Source organism: Mus caroli, chromosome 18 (assembly GCF_900094665.2).
Source record: "Mus caroli chromosome 18, CAROLI_EIJ_v1.1, whole genome shotgun sequence".
Lineage (NCBI taxonomy): Eukaryota > Metazoa > Chordata > Mammalia > Rodentia > Muridae > Mus > Mus caroli.
Window position 1 is genome coordinate 13,658,526 of NC_034587.1, and position 17,222 is coordinate 13,675,747.

Below are 17,222 nucleotides of genomic sequence, written 5' to 3' on the forward strand. Positions count from 1 at the left end.
TCTCCCTCCCCCTCCCTTCCTTCCTTCCTTCCTTCCTTCCTTCCTTCCTTCCTTCCTTCCTTCTCCCTCCTCCTCCTCCTTCTTCTGATCCTTCTTTTCTAATAAGTTAAAGGTGGGAGATATGTCAGTCCAATATTGTCTTGTACAATATTTCTGTATCAAGAAGGGAAATAAATATAATTGGGTTAGCTCCATGAACTGCTTTCATTGTTCTGGCAAGAAAATAAAGCAAATTGTGGGCCCAGCTAAGAAATACATTTTGGATGACTATCCCTGAAATTTTCAAGGGCCTTGCAAACTATTTTATCAGCCAACATGCTATAACTGGAATCATATCACATTCAGGGATTTCAGGTCCTACTCTTGCTAATCATGTAACCTTGGATTAGTTTTTAGATCACTTTATACTTTAGCTTTCCACAGATGAGACATCAGGGTTGGGAAGGATTTAGTAGGAAAGAACACACACTGCCTTAGAAAAGTGTCACTACTGCTAGAATGTAGCTTTCTTAATGCTATCATCTTCTAAGGTCTAAGTTTGAAACCATGTTAGATGCACACTCAATCAAGAGATTTTCAAATAATGAATGTTCAGATTCTTTTCTATCACAACACTATATGAATCAGAAGACTACAAACCGAATGCCTTATTAGATGCATACCTATGATGTTTTATTAGTCATGTGATATGTTAAAAACATTTTACTGCCACTTTCCTTTAAATAAGATTTATTTTTAATTGTGTATATATGTTTGTGATTCTGCTTGTATGTATGCACATGTATGCAGTTACCAGGAGAAGACAGAAGAAGGAAAGCATCAGATTCCCTGGAACTGGAGTTATAGGCAGTTGTTAGCCAGCAGACAAGGGTTGTGGATTGATGAACTCAGGTCTTCTCCGGGAGCATTACACAGTCTTAATCTCTAAGTCATCTCTGCAGCCCTTGACAGTTACTTTCCAAGGAATTTTGCCTTAACTATAAAACATGTTAATGGCCTGAGTGAGGTAACCCAATCAGAAAAGAACACATATGATATGCACTCACTGATAAATGGATATTAGCCCAGAAGTCAGAATATACAAGATACAATTCACAGACCACATGAAGCTCAAGAAGAAAAAAGACCAAAGTGTGGATACTTCAGTGCTTCTTAGAAGGGGGAACAAAATATCTATGGAAAGAGGTACAGAGACAATGTGTGGAGCAGAGACTGTCCCACCTAGGGATCCATGCCATATACAATCACCAAACCCAGACACTTTTGCAAATGTCAACAAGTGCTTGCTGACAGAAGCCTGTTATATCTGTCTCCTGAGAGAGTCTGCCAGAGCCTGACAAATACAGAGGTGGATGTTCACAGCCTACCATTGGACTGAGTACAGTGTCCCCAATTGAGGAGCTAGAGAAAGGACCCAAGATGCTGAAGGGGTTTGCAGCCCTATAGGAGGAATAACAATATGAACTAACCAGTATCCCACATGGCTCCAGCGGCATATGTAGCAGAAGATGGCCTAATCGGTCATCAATGGGAGGAGAGGCCTTTGGTCCTATGAAGGCTCTATGCCCAAGTGTAGGGGAATGCCAGGACTAGGAAGTGTGAGCAGAGGAAGGGGGAAGGAAAGTGGGGGTTTTCAGAGGGGAAACCAGGAATTTACATTTGAAATGTAAATAAAGAAAATAACTAATAAAAAAATCTGAAAAAAAAAACATGTTAATAGGAGAGAAACAACAGGTGGGCAAATGGGTATCGCTTAATTTTTCCAAAATATTGAGTTTAGAATATGTGCATTATAAAAGTAGGGTAGAAAGTAGATATATGATTAAAAATGTTAATGGAGAAAGCAATAGTTTATCTTTTTTTATTTTACATGGAGAGCATTTAGCTTTTTTATTCTACAAGCAGATTTTCTTTTATAACTATTTAAAGTTTTCATTTTAATATCCTAAGTATATTAACAGTACTATTTTCTATCATGTGAGAGTTGGATGCCAAGTGCATGCTAGCCTATTTGACATCTGATCTGTCAAAGAGATCACCATACACAGCTCTTACATTGCATTATACTCCATACATTTGGATGGGTCTATAAGAGAGTGCTTCTGGTGAATTGTCATTAACCCCTTGAGTCCCTGAATGTATTTCCGTTGGGTTTCATCATTTAAAACATGTGCAACATGCTTGGAAAAGATCGTTTCCCTGCCAGTTCTGGCATGGATACCAACCATAGTGACACCAGTAGGCCAGGGAGCATTTCCAATGGCCATCTGAGGTAAGCATCATTCGCCTTCACATACTCTCACTGCAGCAGGAACTTAATCATAGCTGTGACTGACCCTTTAATATCAGCAGGAAGATTCCTTTTCTGGAGCTTTCTGAAAAGCAGTCTGAGGTAAGACTCGGTCTGCTTGTGGGTAGCACTGTTCAGTTTGCCCTGCACGCTTTGCTTCACATAGTCCTCTCTAGTATTCAGTTCTTTAGCCCAAACACCAAGCAGAAACTTCAGGAACTTGGTGATGATGCCCCCCAGTGCCTCTATTTCTTCAATGGTCGTGTTTTCCTCAAGAACTTTCAGGTCATTCTGTGTGTCCTCCTCTCCAGCTTCCTGACCAACCACTATTTCATTCAAGTACTGCTGGTCAATCTTGTCCAAAGCTGCTTTCAGATCATTCCTTAGGCCCTTACTTCTGGTGTAAGAATCTCTATTTTAATTAAGCGTTGGAAAGCATCATAATTGCTTTCCCCAAACAGTGTAATTGGTTCTCCCCTCTTTCTGTCTTCTGATGACCTCTTGCCTAGACAGAGTCACAGGAAGTTTTTCCTCTGTAAGTTCGAGTTCCAGCACTGGATTTGATGGTGGTGTCCGGTCATCCTCTTATGGCTGTGTCTTGTAGCCGCATCTTCCAAAATATGCTTTCTCCTCTGTTTTGGCAAGTTTACTCCTCTTGAAGTACTTTTTATTTTCTACCAGCAGGTTCCTGTCCTCCACCAGCTGTCACCTCGCAGAATCTCTGATCTTAGGACATCCATCTTGCTCCCTGGATACATTTTGACTCTCCAGCTCCTCAGTGACAACCTGCTGGCAAGTAAATGCAAGCAGGTGAAGGACAGTGAATCATCCTTCTGCTGGCCTTAAATAGGTCTCCAGCAGAGGGTGTGGCCAGGATTAAGGGTGTGGCCCACCCACCACACCTGGATCTGGGACTTGTTTTGTCCCAGGCTGACCTTGAACTAAGAGATCTCTTTGCCTTAATCTCCTGATATTAAGGGTATGTACAACCTTGCTTGAGCCTAATCTCCATAACTAGATCCAGGTCAGAAACTTGTGTCTTTCAGCTAAAGATCTTGATCAAAGGTGAGCCCTTCAATTCTGGGCTGTAGTTCATTCCAGATATAGTCAAGTTGACAACCACTGCTGGATAAAGGGAGGAAGCCCCTCTGTCCCTCTTTCACAGTCTGGGTTCATACTGAAAATCCTTAAGCCCTGCTCCACAGGAGATTTCTGTCATGCCTGAGCTTGCTTCAAAGAATATTCCTTTTTCTCCTTCAAAGAATATTCTCTCTGTCTCTGTCTCTCTCTCTCTTTCTCCATGCGTGTGTGTGTGTGTGTGTGTGTGTGTGTGTGTGTGTGTGTAAGAGAGAGAAAAAGAGTACTCACAAGCAAGCACACATGAACACACATCAATCAGAATTTATTAAGGCTTAAATCGCATTTGTTTAATATTCTTTACTTGTTTTAAATTGCTTAATATCCAGATGGGTATGGTTCAGAGTTTTTTTTGGTTTTCTTCTTCCTGTGGGAGAGAGGGTGAGCTAAAACTTTTCCTGGTTACAGGCTAAAGGACATACTTATTTCGGTGAAAGTCTTTGTGTTTGTGGGGTTTTTGTTTTTGTGGTTTGGTTTGGTTTGGTTTGGTTTGGTTTGGCTTTTTCCAGACAGGGTTTCTCTATGTAGCCCTGGCTGTCCTGGAACTCACTCTATAGACCAGGCTGGCCTTGAACTCAGAAATTCACCTGCCTCTGCCTCTCAAGAGCTGGGATTAAAGGGGTGTGCCACCACTCCCATCTGTGTTTGTGTTTTTAGAAAAGGTTATTAGTCTCTGGACAACTTCCAGAGTTATATGGTTCAGATATGACACAGTGAGACCTTATGAAGAACTAGATTCAATAGAATCAAACAAAAATGTAGATTCTTTGAGCCATCCTGCACATGGCATGAATGAAGACTTAGGCTCAGCTATTTTTAAAATTGGCCCATGAAAAGATTGTCGTTTTTGTGCTCAAACAAGGGTCACATTTTCTTACCTAACTAGTCTGTACACCCTACACAGTCTAACAAAATTCATGCAAATATCTTGACGGTACTTACATTTGGTTTTGAGATTTGAAGACTGCAGATGGTATAGCTTTGGTGAGATTCACCCTGAGACATGCTAAACTGGCCTTCTAGAACTCCCAATGTCATGGAGTCCAGGTCATCTTGCTTTATTAAACCTGTCAGATGGAACCAATCAGAACTTAGACATCAGAGACTAAAACAATGTTTGCATGGCCTTCTTATGGCCTACCGAACTCTCCCATTTTCCTACCCTTCCCTCCTTTAAAGATATCTCAACTCTCATATTCAGCAGGAAGAACTTATCAAGAGTTGTCATCCCAGTTCCTGGGTTTGGGGGCTGGAGGTAGTTGTTCTAGTTGTCTTTCTGGGGAATTTAGAAATGGCCATAATTTGAACAGGGAGGATTGTGTAACCATAAATCTCACTTGGTAGAAATCTATATGTGGTTACAAAACTGAAGTTTTAATTTCTTATATTTGTAGAGAATGAAGGTTTTCATTGGTATGAATTTCTAATATACATACAAAAATTTAAAAATACAATGCTTAGACCCATTCCTTCTATAACTGCCATTACAAACTGTCTTTACATGATTGATCATATGCATTAAGGGCCAGATAAAGAACTCAATGTTGTGACTTAATTGTAAGGGTGTCTTCAAGATATTCTAATTAGAAATGGCCCAGAACATTTAAAGGACAACATTCCAGATTGCTTTACATAGACACATAGTTTCCAAACACTCAAAAAAAAAAAAAATCCACGGATTGTGACACTTAACGAGATTTAATCATTTGTTGTTGAACTGAGCATCTATACCTCCAGGTGAGGTTGCACATTGTGGCTAGGTGGTCATTGGGCAGAAATTGCCTATTCATCTTCAGACAAAAATACTATCCAGAAAAAGGACACACTATGCACAATATTCCATCTACTGATACCTCTGCCAATACAGGATAATCAGTCCTTCAAAATTCTGAATGATAACGGTCTGCCAAATGATCCTGGGCCAAACAGCCACAGACTGGTGCTCCAATGTGATGTGAAACAGGGCACTGTGTAGGTAGGCAGCTGTCACTACAATTTATTTCTGTTCTGGAAGCTGTGTTAGTGCTTCCTTTATTTTCAGGTAAATTTTAAGTTGCTCTCGGGATTCTGACGGGCTTGACGACTAGTTGTAGGCTCATAGCCAACCCCAGCTGTTTGGCATTGTAACAGATGATAGTTTTGACAACAAGATTTTCAGATGGTATAAAATCTGAAACCAGGACCTAATAGGTGTAAGATTATAAGCCTTTTTAAATTAGAATGGATGATAGAATGCTTTACTTGACCAAATTGATGGGCTGGGTGATAAGTGTATCTTATACTTTATAAATTACAGAGTGGTAATAGTTGTGCTCAATTTATATCTCAGTGAAAAGAGCCTTTTAATTGGGCAAAAGGGGCAAAATGTTGTGGATTGCTGTTTGTGTCTTCTGCTCCCTCAAGAGTTCCTAAACTCAGATGCATTCAGGTGAAATTTTAAATGTTCAGATAAGGCTAGAGCCAATATTGGGCTGGGGAAGGCAAGGCAGAGGTGAAAGTTTTAGAGAGGGGAAAGAGAGATGGAGAAGAGAGAGGGAATGGAGAACAAAAGATGGAGGAAGAGGAAGATGGAGCTGAACCACAGGGCCCTAGGGGCCATAAGTAACTTGGGATTTCATAGATGGGAAATAGAGTAATGTAGGCACATTTGCCAGGTCTAGCTCTGCAGCTTTATTTATATGCTTTGAGTATTGAATTCTTTGCATGGGCATTTTGTGGTTGGAGATTTCCTCTAATAAATTTGGCTGGCATATTACAAGTCTTTTGTGTTATCATTTTAAGGTGTAAGGGGAAGTGGGAGCGGCAGCCAGCTCTCTGTAGGCAATCCAGAGAGGGTGGATAGCATTGGAAGTATGAGCAGCCTGGCAGCAGCTAACCATGGAAACCAGGGCAAGACTGCTGCTGCCTTGGGCTGGCCACTGGGGGTTAGTAAGACCAACTTGCCTGTGCCTAACCACTTTAGCATGGATTGGTTTTCATTTTTTTGTTTTTTGGTTTTTGTTTTTTGTTTTTTGTTTTTTTGTTTTTAGCTACAAGCTACAACCACATATCTCCTTTTGCTCTAAGGATATGAGCAATCTGGTGAACTTGAAAACAAAAAAATCCCCCATGCCCTCTTTCTTTTGTCTGTGCTCCAAGCCCTCCCCAAACTGTGTAAATGCCCTGTCTGTTAAGTTGGTTGCAAAGTGGAAGTCTTAGCACAAGCACAGGTTAGGTGTTCTGGTGAAGGGGAAGGGGGGAATTGGGAGGAGTAAGGGATGTCAAAGGGCAGGCCAGCTGCTGGAAGCACTCAGCACACACACCTATTATTCCCTGCTCCTATCCATATTTCTACATGTCATCCGAGTTTCTTTCCAGCTTCTGTAATTTGTACATAGTTTTTAATTTTGGTTATGAAAACGTTTACTGAGAGAGCCACATATTTTGAACATGCCTCTCTCCTCCCAAATTCAGAATAGCTACAGCCATAGTCCTGTAGAATACATGTTCCCCTTGCAAACAAAGCAAGCTCAAAACTCGAAAAAGAAATTAACAAAATATAACAAAACAAAACCCCAGCCCACACAGATCAATTTTAGGAGTACAGATGTCATAGGACCTAGTTTCTTCTTTGCATGGAATTTTAACACCAAAAAGGAAGACAATATAAAATTGATTACCATGCTTCGTGACCTAGAAGAAGTGACTTGGACATTTCCAATAGTATTTATAAAGAAGGTGTACAAAACAAAGCCACATGTCACAATAGGGATTTGCTGCACATCTCATAAAAGTCACTTCTTGGTCAAATCTCCCTAAGTTCTACCTGATTCCATCCTAAGAAAAGGCTTTAGCTGCAGTGCAAGGGACACTTATTCAACCCAAGGCTGCCACCACCCAGCAAGTAACTGGCAGAGGCGATCCTATTTATGCATGCCTTGGACCCTACGTAGCCAAAAGTGGTTTTCACTATTCTCAAGAGGGGCCAGCTAAGCAATTGTGAATCTGAACCACCTACAGCAGCCTCCAGGACCTGCCTCTGCACTCCTAAACTTGGACCGAACTGAAAGTAAAGACAGGAAAAACCTATCAATGATTCTTTCATTTACTATTATTGCTGCTAACACAATCGTTATTGTTGTTACATGAGTGCATACTATCCCATCGTAGCCACAAGGCCTGGTAAAGGCCCTTGGTCTATACTAAAATAAGCAATAATATTGATCTCTTGTCATCTGCTAGGCAGCGAGCTCAGTATCTCACTTAAACAATATCAAGATGAGGTCTAGAGTCTTATCATCACTGTCAGATAAGGAAATAAAACCTCAGGAAGATGGACCCACTTGCCCAAGGCTGTACTTAGAGCATGGCGCTGAGAAGCTGTCAGTCATGATTATCCCCCCCCCCCCCCCCCCCCCTACACTTCCTTCTCTGACACCACACCCAACTTGCAGGGTAACAACCCATGTGCCCACATCACTGAATTAGTTCTGACCTCTCAGCACTACGCCACCTAGTGGTCACAGTGATCAATGCTCTACTTTCTAAGACCAAGAACAAGTGGGGTAAGTGAGGACTGAGTGAGGCACAGGCAAGCTTGGAACTCTCAGGCATACAGTCATCCTCTGACAACTCCACATCCCATACCTCCTCTCTACCTCTCTGTGTCCAAGAAAAACCACACGTAACTGTAACATTACACTCTACTGCCAGACAGCAGAGTCCAAGAACATGTAACAACTGTAAAGGACCATTCCATGATCACAGACTTTTGTTGAAATACAAAAAATGTTTTCTATAAATGACACATTGTGCCCGGACCTGCAGGACTTAAGCCACAGGGTTCTCAAGGGAAGGGAGGAGCAACTACAGATTGGGATCAGGAGACTCGAAGGAAGGAGACAAGACAAACAATTCTGGTCAAGTCTCATTAACTCTTGGGAAACAGAGGGCTTAGAAAGCTGAAAACTACAAATGGTACTTGCCCAGGTGCATGGGCCAAACCGGTATCATTCCTTGGGTACATATGAATGTAAATGGAATGTCCCCATTGTAAAATGTCCTGAAAGAGGTGTCCTCATTGTAAAAGGTCCAGAAAGTCCTGAGTCAATTCCGGAAGCAAAATAGTGGAAGAAAAAAAAGAGTGTTAGTTAATAGATGATGGCCCAAGGACAAGATGGAGACTGAGATGACAGGGGATGTGGGGCCCCAACAACATAGAAAAATGAACAATTCACAATACTTTACAGAAAGTTCAAAGCCACTCTCAGATGTTTCTAAGTACCCAATGACACATTGGGATCTTGATAATGGTCATCTTCAACCCCCTTTCCTCTGTGGTGGTTGTCTACACATTTAAACTACACATGGCATCTTTAGAACTTAATTTTTCATCTGAGTCAAATAAGATCAAGACACAAAACTTAGTTTGCAGTACAATACCATGTGTACGCCAACACAGTTCTTGAAGCCAACAAGATTTGCACCAGGTGGAACCCCGCTGTGGAACTCTTCCCTCTCTTGTACCTGTGGGAATGCCAGAGGTCCATGTGTAATATCACAGGGCATCATGGGCTTAAGCTCCCAAACCTCCATCAAAACTCAATTTTACACAAGGTGTCATTCCCATCTGGAGATTAAGTTGAGATGTAACTAAATCATTCTAAGTCTTCCCAGCCACTGTAGATCAGGAGAGATCTCTTGTAAAAGAGTTCTGAGCACTGCCAAGAAGCACTGTTGATACCTTTCTGAATATTCAAGATAAGAAAAGAACCGCACACCAACTATTTCCCTGTCACAGTTGAACTTGGCCTGGGGCTTACTACAAATTTACTCTACATTTTACCACTGATTTTTGGTTCTTGTGCATAGTTCTAATGGATTTATTTATGTTCCACATGTATGAGACATTTCTGATTTTCTGACCCCGTTCAAACATACTTGAGATATTCACATACAACAATAGAAAGAACACAAATTGCACAGTATGGCTTCCCAAGAGTACGCACAGTTGCATTGGCAGATTCTTTTGAACAAATGTCACCATTCCTTAAATAGACCATGACCAGCACAGCACAATCAGGCAGAGTGTCCCAGTGACTGAGCCTTGTAATAAGGAGCAAGGTCCCTGCAGTCTTGTTCAAATTAACTAAACAGAGAAAGATTTCATCGACACTGTCTAATACAAGACCAAATAGACTTCCTGTAGCCCTAAGGGAGGGCTCTTACAGGCACAGAACTGGCAGAAGCAAGTGCCTTCCAAATGGAAATGTGGGACCTCTGACCAAGTGTCAGTATATGAATGTACTGAAGATCAAAATGAACACTGTCTAGTGAATCCACAGAGCACACATTGCACCATCTCTGCCCTCATCCTGTCCAACAACCTACACAACAATTGCACGTGTATATTATTTTCTGAAGAGGAATGGGCCTGGTGTATTTTTTGCCATGTTGATCTTAGATAAACCATAGGATGTCTTAGTGTTTCACATCTATTGGCAAAAAAATATTAAAGACCTCACCTTGCTGAGGTTTCAGACTTTAGTCACAATCAAATGATGTTCTTCTCATGAAAATTGGGAAATGACATAAACTTATAAAACTCGAGGTCAGACAGCTATTGTTAAAGAATGTGCTGGTAAGTTTTAGTTTAATTCTTCTGGTTCCTGATCTTCAGGAACTGAAAGTATTTGGTCAGCAATCTGCTAACCCTTTTTCTCACTGGTATTTCGAAGAATGGTATCCTTTTTGTGTTTCTGTTTAACTGTCCTGTCGTTTCATTCATTGTAGGGAATATGGGACCAGGTTGCCAGCCAGGCATAAAAACTGACAAGGTTGAGTGAGCTAATACTCCAGGAATCTCAGAGATCTGTGACAGGTAGAAGTGGAGCTGTTCCTTATCTGTCTGTGTACCTGGGCTGGATCTTGTAACCACTCCATTCTACTCCTCTGAGGACCATGGGCACTGAGGGCATAACACCTGGAGTTCTTCTCCATGCAGATGAGGTGTGTTGATAGCCCTGAGCCGGCAGCCAATGAACTTCCCTTCTTGGGTATTCCTTCCTGCAAGAAGATAATCCCTGGTTCACACCGAATAAAGTGCATGCATTTACATCTCCCATCAAATAAACCAGTGTGAACAGGCAAGGATCATCTCAGTCCCAGACTCTGCTGTTCACCCTTCCAGAATTGGGAAGGAAGACAGGACTATGGACCTGAGTTTTGGAATTTGCCCTGCTGCCTCTGGTGGTGCCCAGGCACCCCCAGTAGAGACTCAGGGTGCAGCATGACAATTCATCACTATTGAATAGTTCCCAATGGCTCAAAGTCAACTTGCCTGATATAAAACCTATGCTATGACAGTTGATTATGCACACTTTAACTCCCAATAAGAGCACAAAGGTTGCAAAGAATGTTTTTTATGAGTTTATCAGGTCCCAACTATGATTTTGGTAAAAGAGAAAATAGTATTGCATTAAGAAGAAAGCATTTGACATAAAAACTCAAGTAGTTCTCATCATATATTGAAGGGCTAGATTAAGCTGAAGCAATTGGGGATAAATAAGGAATCAAATAAAGGTCAGGGGGTTTATGACAGTAGTTTCATAATGATTAAATTTAGAGACTTTTTCTTTTACAGGAATATATGAGGTGGCAGTTGTTAGCTTTGTTAAACCTGGTTGCTTAGAAACCACTGACTGATTAGAAGATAGTTGCAATCTACGTCTATAATTATTGTGATTACTATTACTGCCACAGCCCTTGATGGGAACCTGAAAATGGTATTACGGTGAAGAATTTCACAAACACACACCTATAAAAACTTATTATGTATCCCAGTATAAAAGATTTATAATGTCCCTTCCTTGCCTTTACAATGGGCTCATTTAAAGAATAATGCAATTATTCTCTTTCAGCTTATATTGTAGATTTCTGTCAAGCCCATTATGAAATAGAATCAGAGGTTTTTAACAAAGATGAGAAGAAGAAAACAAAAGCCTTCTGGGTAAAGAACATCAGATTGATCCTTCTTGGGTCCTTATCTCTTAATTGAGTATGTAGCAACTTTCAAAATCTCAATGTGAGAAATGCCAAAACCTTTTATTTCACTTGTGATTGTATTAGTAAGTAATAAATATCATAGGAATAGATTACACTTTTATTTTTTTATTTGTGCTGAAGCTTAGGACAAATTCACTGAAATTGGCCCTGTGGGGATACAGTCTAGGTTGGTTTGAAGCAGGAGTTTAATTATTTCTATTTTGTCCCTTAAACAAATGAAATCACAGCAAACAAAGGCAGTACACCTGCATCATTTTGTCTCATCCACACTTGTGTGCAGATAATCATTGTAACCAGGAGCCACAGACACTGGCATGGTAATGACCATAGGACAGAATGAAATCCATATCCACCATGGAGAAAATGAGATGCAAAGCAGGTGTCTCCTTTCCCATTATTCCAACACACATGGATGGCAGGGTCTGCTTTATCCCACTTCAGGTGCATGCCTGGGTTTCCCTATGGTTTATTGTCAATGACCTAGAGTAGTTCTGATCTGACATTGAAAACTCAGATATACACACAAGTATAACTCTATCACCTTTAAAAAACTTACCTGCAGTATTTTCTTTGTGTTTGTGTGTGTAGACATGTGTAACTGTGTAACATTACTTGTGGAAGCCAGGGTGGATCTCAGGTTTATTTCTCAATCACTTTCCACCATTTCTTTTGTGAATATTGTCTTGAAGCTCACGATCTTGGCTTGCTGGCTGACCAGCAAGCTTCGGGGACCCACCTGACTCTACCTCCTAAGTGCAGAGATAGAAGCATGTACCAGTAGGTTCAACTTTTTTTTTTTTTTTTTACCATGAATTCTGGGTGACTGAATTGAAATCTTCCTCCTTACATTGCAAGCCCTTAACTGACTGAGTCATCTCTTCAGTCCTATCTTTTTCTTAAAGTAATACATGATAACATGTGACCAATGCTCTGGAAGTTACAAAGGCCCTGTGTGAAGCTTAGGAAAGGAAATGTCTTCTTTAATAGGTGCCTCCTGACTGATTTAGCAATATCTCATTTTGTTTATGGTCACACCTGATGGCAATTACATTTTATCTATGCAATGGGGTTGTAGAAAAAAATCAATTAAAATATTTTGATGGAGTCTGGAAACCTCCATAATTAAATGCTGTGTATAAAAGTCATTACTACAAGTATCTTGGACAGCCCTGGAGATGGAGGTGGATTTGTGTGGTATTTAATTTCTGCCTGATTCTGTAGCTGTAGATGGGGGGCTGCTCTCTCCAGGTACAAGGTGAGCAGGTAACTTGCCCTATTTTACAGCTACATATTTCATTTCTTTGCTTTCTCATTAATCCTAGATCTCTGCCTGCTATCTATCTCAAAACTTCTCATCGTGGTCACATAATAGGGAATCTTTATTTTCCTTTCTGGAGCAGATTTCATTTTTTCTTAGTTATGAACTATAGTTGTTCTCTGAGAACCTGGAAATAGAATTGAAGATCTCAAAACCTTCCCATACCCTGGGTTATGAAAATACAGTTCCAGCTAGACATAACCCAGTCCCCAGAAAAAGGAAATGGACCTCTCATTTTGGCTGGGCCCCTTTGTGATTAATGTATAACAAGAAAACTCCTGGATGAAGTGTCTGGAAGTATTTGCTGTCTTATAATGAAACTCTGAGCAGATAAGGAGGAAAACAGGAATAGGGGCATATATAAAATCATTGTAATTAAAATGCAATGTGAATTGACTATGGACAGAGCATCCCTGCTCAGTACCAAGAAGTGTTCCTCATCTTTGTAATAGGGTCTCTAAGACAACACATTCTTCTTCTCTGCCCTTTAAACAATAATGCTAATGGAGGATGTGCAGAAACAACAGTAATCTTAAAGCAATTCTAAGATTTCCTTAGTAATAAGAGAAGTATTTATTTTTATTTTTGTATACTTGTTTTTCTGTTTTCCAGTAACTAACAGACCAGAGAAGGGGTACCAGATGCCTGGGGGGAGGCTTCCCAGCATGCATCTGGAAACTGAATTTCAATCTCAGAGAAGAATAGGCAAGTGATAATTAATGGACCACTTTTCAATATCTTATTTATATGTTAAGATAATGTATGACCATTATAAAGAAATGTTATTAATAAAAATATATAAATAGTACAGAATGATCCATGATACCAATACAAAGATGAGAATCTAGTTTGTTTTTTTATTTTTTTTTATTTTATTCACCCAAATATATTGATAGATTTTTGAGAAAAGGCTTTTTAAGCTAGTAGGTGAAAATTGGCAATAAGAACTGCTTTCTCATACAAAGTTTATATTTTTATAATATCATTTATTTTCTCCTTTTTAATATGCCTCTAAATTTCTGACAGATTTGTGTTTTCAGGCTGTTGTTTGTAAACTGTGTTCATTGTTTCAATATTAAATTATTAGCATGAATTAGTTGGAATGTTAATTGCCAGAAAGGTGAACAATGTATTAATAACAAATTCCTGAAGTGACTTTAATTTGATAGTGCCCATGATACCAACATGGCAATGCCCCTTTATATTTTAGGCAAGGCTTGTCTGTATAATTTCCTTTTCCCTAAGGGTTTTCAGATCATGATCTATACTGGCAATATTAATAAGTCCCTGAGTAAAGGAGTTTAAGATGGTATTAATGTACAAAGAATGGTCCATGTTGGATCTGTTATTGTTGATAATCTCATTTTCATTGCACAGAGGTTATTTTTCTAATAGTAGGAATGTCTTTATTTGCTATAGGCCTCTTTATTATGCAAATATGTTTTATAGTGATCAGAAAATGGGTACTTAACACATAATTCCTATCTTCTCATTTGTCTTACAAATATCAAGTAAGTTAAATCTACCTGTACCAATTTAAATGGTTAAACATGCCTGAATTGATAATTCCTAATGAATAAAATGCTTCCAAAACTATTTCAAATACCTACTATAATATTTAGCTATATTTACAATATAGCTCATTGTACTGATTAGTTTTGTGTCAACTTGACACAGGCTGAAGTTATCACAGAGAAAGGAGCTTCAGATGGGGAAATGCCTCCACGAAATCCAGCTGTAAGGCATTTTCTCAATTAGTGATCAAGGGGGAGGTCCCCTTGTGGGTAATGCCATCTCTGGACTGGTAGTCTTGTTTTCTATAAGAGAGCAGACTGAGCAAGCCAGGGGAAGTAAGCCAGTAAGTAACATCCTTCCATGGCCTCTGCATCAGCTCTGACCTGCTTGAGTTCCAGTCCTGACTTCCTTTGGTGATGAACAGCAGTGTGGAAGTGTAAGCTGAATAAACCCTTTCCTCCCCAACTTGCTTCTTGGTCATGATGTTTGTGCAGGAATAGAAACCCTGACTAAGACACTCATTAAGAGATGGGATGCAAGTAATAAAAATGATAAAACTATATAAATAAAAGCTTATAGTTAGATAAAGTAGTTAATTTTTGAACATCAATTGTTTATTGTAGATATAATATAGCATTAAGAAATCTATTTTACCTTATATTGGACATCTTTCTCCACTATTCCTTTTGCTAAAGTTGGAAGTTATACTGTACCAATTCACATAAATTCTATTTTCAATTTTGGCTGTTTGTGTACAAGTCTAGGAAACAAAATGACAACCTAAACACTTTGTATCTTTATTAAAACACCATTTACTTCTATAGTAAAGAAATTAGATCAACTTGCCAACTAAATGTAAAAACTGCCATGTTAATTTCTTATCATGAAACCTTTTAGTTTTATTAGAGGTAAACCATTTATTACTTTATAAGAGAAAAAGAATAGATCTCAAAGTGTGAGCCAAAATATAATCTGTTGAGTTTTTTTTTTTTTCTGAGCATTTGCTCCTACACATCTCTAATTCAAGTCAGAATATTTCCAACTTCTTTAAGAACAGTTTAATTTTGCCATAATAACCCAATTAAAAATAGGGAACAGAGCTAAACAAAGAACTCTCAACTGAGGAATACAGAATAGCTGAGAAACACCTGAAAAATGTTCAACATCCTTAGTCATCAGGGAAATGCAAATCAAAACAACCCTGAGATTCCACCTCACAGTCAGAATAGCTAAGATCAAAAACTAAAGTGGCAGCAGATGCTGGTGGGATTGCACGCTGGTACAACCACTCTGGAAATCAGCTTGGCCATTCATCAGAAAATTGGACATAGTTCTACCAGAAGATCCAGCAATACCACTCCTGGGCCTATACCCAGAAGATGCTCCAACTTGTAATAAGGACACATGCTCCACTATGTTCATAGCAGCCTTATTTATAATAGCCAGCAGCTGAAAAGAACCCAGATGTTCCTCATCAGAGGAATGGATACAGGAAATGTGGTACATTTACACAAAGGAGTACTACTCAGCTATTAAAAATAATGAATTCATGAAATTCTTAGGCAAATGGATGTATCTTGAGGCTATCATCCAAAGTGAGTTAACCCAATCACAAAAAAATATACATGATATGCACTCACTGATAAATGGATATTAGCCCAGAAGCTCAGAATACCCAAGATACAATTTGCAAAACACACGAAACTCAAGAAGAAGGAAGACCAAAGTGTCGGCACTTCAATCCTTTTTGGAAGAGGGAACAAAATACCCATGGAAGGAGTTACAGAGACAAAGTTTGGAGCAAGTACTGAAGGTATGACCATCCAGAAAGTGTCCCACCTGGGGAACCATCCCATAAACAACCACCAAACCCAGACACTATTGCAGATGCCAACAAGAGCTTGCTGACAGGCGCTTGATATAGCTGTCTCCTGAGAGGCTCTGCCAGTTCCTAATACAGAAGTGTATGCTCACAGGAATCCATTAGATGGAGCACAGGATCCCCAATGAAGGAGCTAGAGGCAGTGCCCAGGAGATGAAGGGGTTTGCAACCCCCTAGGAGGAACAATAATATGAATTAACCAGTAACCCCAGAGCTCACTAGGACTAAACCACCAATCAAAGAAACACAGAGAACCTCAAGGCTCTAGCTGCATATGTAGCAGAGGATGGCCTAGTCAGTTATCAATGGTAGGAGAGGCCCTTGGTCCTGTGAAGGTTCTATGCCACAGTATAGGGGAAGGCCTGGGCCAAGAAGCAGGAGTGGGTGGGCCGAGAAGAAGGGGGAAAGGGGAGGAGATAGGGGATTTTCGGAAGGGAAACCAGGAAACGGGATAACATTTGAAATGTAAATAAAGAAAATATCTAATTAAAAAATAAATAAAAATGATTCTATAAGTAACATAATGACCACTACCATGTGTTCTCTTAAACTTATATAGTGTAAAATGAAGTGATCACTCATAGCCTGACCTGGTTTATACACAGGACAATTGAATTAAACCTAAGTTAAATCCATTTCACATATCCCTAAGCATAGTACTGAAGCATTGGCTTGTATTCACTGACTTTTCATTAATTAAATGTTTTTCATTTTCTTCCTTCTGTTCTTAGGATCCAGGAAGTCAATAGACATATCAAGGTGGGAGTCTGCATTAATGGATGAAGACGTTGCCAAATGAACACAAGTGAGCATCAAGCCTTTCATGGAGGACCAAGGACAGGCTATGAGTGAGGAAGTAAACATCACAGTGGAGGCTCACTGGGTTGATGTTAGTCATTCGGCTTAGGAAGAGGAATGCAGGGGAGGTGTGCCATTCCAGCCATTCTCACACTTGGGAGTATAAGCTTAGCCTCAGCTAAACCTCGAATCTGGGCCAGCATTAGCTGTGTGATGCTCTGTCTTCCAAAGCACACCAA

General features: G+C 39.8%; 1 pseudogene; it reads right to left on the reverse strand.

Annotated features, from left to right (window-relative positions):
* Positions 1-2,051: 2,051 nt before the first annotated feature.
* LOC110285174 lies at positions 2,052-3,030 on the reverse strand (annotated as a pseudogene).
* Between the last annotated feature and the right edge of the window lie 14,192 nt (positions 3,031-17,222).